Below are 5,602 nucleotides of genomic sequence, written 5' to 3' on the forward strand. Positions count from 1 at the left end.
GTGGACATAGGAGCCGTTCCCCTGCTCGGGCAGGCTGGCAGCTCTGGACGGGGCCTGTGGTCGCGCGCCTCCTGCCGCACCCCTTTCCCATAAAGTGAATCCCTTGGGAGCTCAGAGCTGCCGTTCACTGCCGACAGGTCATTCGGAGGTGGCAGGACTGGGGCAGCCTCGAAGAGCTGCAGCACGTCCCCTGGGGCACACGAGTAGCCTCCGGCTCTGCACCATGTGGTCCCACTTCACGAGCCCGGTGCCCAGGCACTGTGGTAGCCAAGGCCAAGGGCTGGCTGGGTCCCCCCGCCCACTCGGTCGTGTGGTGACTCTGCGGCAGCAGACGCTCCCTGCTCTTAGCGGCAGACAGGTCTTCACTCTTCGTGCCCCTCCCACAGTCCACGCACATACCTTTCCCCAGACCCCTTGTTCCACTCTCACAACCTTGTCCCTTGTAGACTTGAGCGACCAGCGCAGCCGCTGTCCATCAGTCCATGCAGATTCTGACCTCAGGCCTCTCTCCCTTGACAAAGCTCTGCCGATGCCCCGTAGGCCCACCCCCAGCAGGGGATGGGGACAGCGGCAGTTCATCCTCAGCTCACACCAGCGCTTCCAGCTGACCCGCACCACCAGCCTCTGCCTTTCTCTTCCTGTCCACTGGTCATGGGGAGAGCCCCACGCGGAGGGAGCTGAGAGGGGCATCGGGGCAACAGTGCTTGTGGGTGGGAATCTGGGCCACCTGCTCATGCAGCTTTGGGACCTTTGTGAGCCCAGTTCCCGGTGTGCCGCTTCTGACTTACAGTGGAGGCCTGGTGGGTGGCTCATCAGCTCCTGATGAAAGGGTGTGGCCACTTGGCCACTGGATGTCCCCTAGTCAGCTGCTCAGTTCAGGGCCCAGTGACATGCCAGGAGCCTCTCTCTGCTGCAGATGGCGTGGCCTTGTTCCAGCAGCGAGGGACCTGAGCTATGGCTTTCCTATGAGAGCTGCCCACATGGTGACCTTTTCTACTACAGAAACCTCTAACACATGGGATCTGACAGGTCACATGTCCCGAGCATGGATGCTAACATCAGTTCAGCCCCTAACTAGGAGCCTTCTGTGTCACCCAACAAATGGGCCAAAGCAGTATTCCCTATTGCTGAGTATGTGTCCCCCAGATCCAAAGAGGCCACCTTTCCTGATGGTAGAAGGTACAGGGCACAGTGAGCAGCCGCCCTTGACTTTGGAGTGGGTGAGCCCACAAGCCCAGACCACTGGGCATTTGAAAACTTCCCCAGCACGGCAGGGGGAATCCTCCAGCTCACCTCCACACATGTCCTACCAAGGCTTCCAACACACCTGCTACTTCTTGCTCCTTGGGCCTGGTTGACACGCCGTTGCTGGCAGAGTGGATCTATGTGGCATCTGTGGCTGCCAAGATGAGCCAGGTCCCTTCAGACTCTGGGATAGACAGCAGGAAAACTGACACAGCCCTGGGGGAAGGCCGCAGATGCATATGTTGGCTGAATCAGTAGCCACATCCCATATTCCAATGTGATATCAGCCAGCGCTGGTGGAGATGCCACGTCTTTCATAGAAGCTGTGCCAGAGGCAACTTGGTTGAATCTCTGGTCGTCCACTGTCACCTGCCATGCAGAGCCACTGCTGACTTCAACAAGGCTTGATGGAGACCACTACCCCTGCATCCTTTAAGCCTCTAAAGATGGTGCTAACCTCTGTCATTCCTCCAGAAGTGCAGGGATTTTTCTTTGCTGTCTTAGCTGGGATGGGGCAGGAGGGACGAGGGTCAAGGAGGCTGGGCCAGGGGCTTCCACTTGGCCTTTCCCAGTACAAGAGCTCGAGCTCTGCAGCTCCATGAACCAACAGGAAGCTTCTGCCAAACACTAAGTACTTTATTCCATATACACATTCAGGGACCAGGCAAGTGACCACCAAGTGGGTGTCTGGACACAATGGACCCCTTGTGAGATGGGCCCAGTGGAGACCTGGACCAGGACTCCATGCATTACCTGTCCCACGCATTCTTACTCTACTGTTGTGTGATGGCCCTTGGATCCCTGGGCAACAATATCGGTTTGGACCCTACGTCCAAAAGCCCTTGAATGATCTGGGCAGCCCATTGTGGCAGCCCTGGGGACGTGTCACTCAGCATCCCTTCAAAAGAGAACGTGCCACAATATTTTTCCACAAAGAGGCCATGCCCTCCCCTGGCAGCCCCTGGCCAGTCACTACACAGAGCAGGGGCAGAAGGACCTGACATTTCCTCCCAAGTGGGCCCCACTAAAGGGCTGCCTTTGGGCTCAGAGCTGCTGTGCATGCGGGGCTTTCTCTTCCCACTCCCCCCTCCTTCCCACTCCCCTCTAACAGGGAGCAGATCTCCGTCACAGCCTGGGGTTTCCTAGCCCCTCTGGCTCTCCCTTGGCCTTTCACAGGTGTTGACACCCACTGCATCTCTTGTGCTTCTAGCCCCATCTGTTAGAACTGACACACACCCTTTCCCCAACTACAGTTACTAGAATGCATGGCTACAGCTCCCTGTCATGGATTGAATTGTGTCCCCCTCAAAAGATGTTGAAGTCGTTCTAACCCCCAGTACCTGTGAACGTGTCCTGACTTGGAAATAGGGTCTCTGCAGATGATCAAGCGAAGATGAGGTCCTTACGATGGGCCCTAATCCAGTATGACTGTGTCCTTACAAAAAGGGGAAATTCGGACACAGAGACACACAGGGAGAACACGCCACGTGAAGATGAAGGCAGAGATCAGTGTGATGCTTCTAAAAGCCAAGGAACGCCAGATTGCCAGCAAGCCACCAGGAGTGGGGGAGACATGGAGCAGATTCTCCCTCCCAGCTTCAGAAGGAGGCAATACTGCCAACCCCTTGATTTCTGACTTCTGGCCTCCACAAGTACAAGAAAAGTAATTTCTGTTGTTCAAGCCACCCAGTTGGTGGTGTTCTGTTTACAGCAGCCCTAGTGAACTCATTCAGTCCTTCTGGGGACAGACTAGAGCAATCACTACTCTAACCGCTTGCCATGGATGGCAGGGTCCTTCCTCCTGGGACCCACCCGGCTTCCCATTGATGGATTCTGAGTTTGAGGACTGGTTCAAGTTTGGGCAAGGGATGACCACCTGACCTCAGCCTCTGCTAATCCATTCTTGATCACTTTCGATTTTATATATATATATAAAAGAGTACCCTTGCTGGCTGCCCAAATACATTGGCCCTGGAAATGTCATGTCCTATTAGCCATCTCCATAGGTTCCTGCAGTTTAGGGCCCCAGCTGCCATCCCGATCTTGTTGTCTTTTCTGGTAAGTGCCCCCACCTTGCTTATGCCACTTAAGTGCTGGCCTCTGGTCTCTGCTATTCTGAGATCCCATCATCCCCACTGCTACTAGGGCGCTCAATTCTGGGCAACATCTCCCATTGTTAGGCCCAGCTGACAGAGAACAGCCATTCCCTGGTTTCTCAACAATACTGATACCTCTCGCCGGTCTGTTCCTTATCGCCTTGGTAAAGAAGTTGGCCCTCCCAAGGACTTTCCCAGTGGGCTCTCCAATCTACAAACAGAAGCCCCAGCTCGCTCGCCACACAGAAGGTTCCCTGAGCCTTTGCGTACCTTCCTCCACGGTCCGCCGCAGCTCCTCCAGCCTCTACTTCATTGAGTGTCCATTATCACTTCTTCCAAGTTCTGAGAACCATCTCCCAAGGGCCTTCCCAAGTGTCAAATCTAAGAGAGTCTATCTTGCTAAATTCTTCAGTATCCTACCTGTATTCGGCCTTTCTTGACCAGGATCCTTTGGAGGCCACTCCTGAGAATATTCTCCCAGTCTCAGCCAGTCCCTGTCGGCTTGTCCCTGGGCTCCTCAGGTGACTAATTCCTCCTGTCCTTAGCAGGCAGAGCATCCATGGTCAGGTGACCAAGGAGGGAGGTGGGGACAGATCCTGAGGAGGGTAAGCCTTAGCTTATAGGGCCCACCCCTTATTTGTGGTTTCTGCGTAGTATTTAGCAAGAGGCGGGGCCTCTATCTTCCGACAGGGAGGAATGGCTGCCTCTGCAGGCCAGAGTACAAAAGGGCCTGGAGGCTCAAGGTGCTCAAGAGCATCTCCCTGCTCGCTCCAGCTCAGGTCTCAGGATCCCCAACCCTGCCCTTTGGGGCTCTGGCTTGGACAGAGGCCTTCCCCAGGCTGAGAATTCCGTTACTGTTAAATCCTAAGCCTGTCTCCCGCCATCGGCCCTCCAGCTGTAGGAGAGGTTTCCTGACTTTGCTTTAAACTGGCGATCAGTGGTCTGGCTTGTCATTTTCTTTCCTCCGAGCAGCAGTGACGCCCGGCAACAGCCTTGTCTGCCCCACAGGCCTTATAACCATTATCTTCCTCCGTGTCCCTCAAACACTAAGGACACTGCACAAGCCCCCTCACCTCATCCACCTGAGGGCATCCCCGGGTGACTGAGGAGGCTGAGCAGTGGGGACCAAGAGCTCCCCCCCACCACTGGTGTCAGGGGTCCCATCACAACCGACCAGCTGCAGAACCCCATCCAGGGGCTGGCTTTCCAGGACCGCCCCTGGGACTCTGCCTTCCATTGTCTAGAAGTAGAGCCTGAGACCAGGCTCCGGGAGCAGAGGTGCACCAGGTGGGAGCTTGTCAGGGCAGGCCGCTCCGGGGGTGAGGGCACAGGACAGGGGAGAAGGAAGGGTGAGGACGGACGTGGTCTCAGGCTAAGCCCAGCCTGGACCTGATGCACAAATTGTACCACAGACCCACCCCTGACTTAGGGCGAGGGGACAGCCTCTTCCACCCTGTGTGGAAGTTAGCCATTGGCTATGCGCTGTCCCCTGAATCTTCCAGGTGCTATGGCTGCATCAGCCACGGGCACATCTCCAAAGAAGGGGGCAAGGGTACCAGCCTGGGTAAGGGGGTCTGGTCGGAACACCACCAGGGCGTCTGGAACCACGGCCTTCTCTTGTGCTGCTTCAGGCTGAATCACTGATGGATCGCCAGCCCATTGTCTCTGGTGGGAGTCAGTCACCCACCCAGCATGTCCTCCAGTGTGCGGGGACACAGGTCGGGCTCCCTGAGCAGCTCTGCAGCCGCCTCTCCTTGTCAACTTAATGTGAGGGGGGTGAGACACAAACAGGTCACCCACTCTCTCTGAAGAAAACCCCCCAAATCTCCACTCCAGTTGTGTCCTCTCTGATGCCTTTGGTAGGCGAGAGGCGGGGCGTCACCGACAAGCTCCAAAGCCAGTTCTCCACGACCGACTTTACGAGGATGGGGATTTACTGGTCCTGTTTTCTCAGAACTTCTGCCAATGGAGCCGGGACCTCTGATGTTGACATCCCGTTGTCCGAGAGTGTGAGCTGCAGCTGTTTCTGGCTTTCCACTCCCCACCCCTTCCTCTCTGCACCAGGGCTGCCGCGCACCCTCACTCCCCAAACAGAGAGCCTGGAGCTCTATACCTCCCCCCACCACCAGACGGGAAGCCAGAAGGAGCGTGCGGGGGAGGGCGCCACCTAGTGGACACCAAGGGCCGAGGAGTGTGCAGTGGCTGAAAGGGGGCTTGATAGACTGAGGGCGGCGGGTGTCCGGGGGGCTGCATGGGGCCAG

This window comes from Manis javanica, chromosome 11 (genome assembly GCF_040802235.1).
Source record: "Manis javanica isolate MJ-LG chromosome 11, MJ_LKY, whole genome shotgun sequence".
NCBI classification, from domain to species: Eukaryota; Metazoa; Chordata; class Mammalia; order Pholidota; family Manidae; genus Manis; species Manis javanica.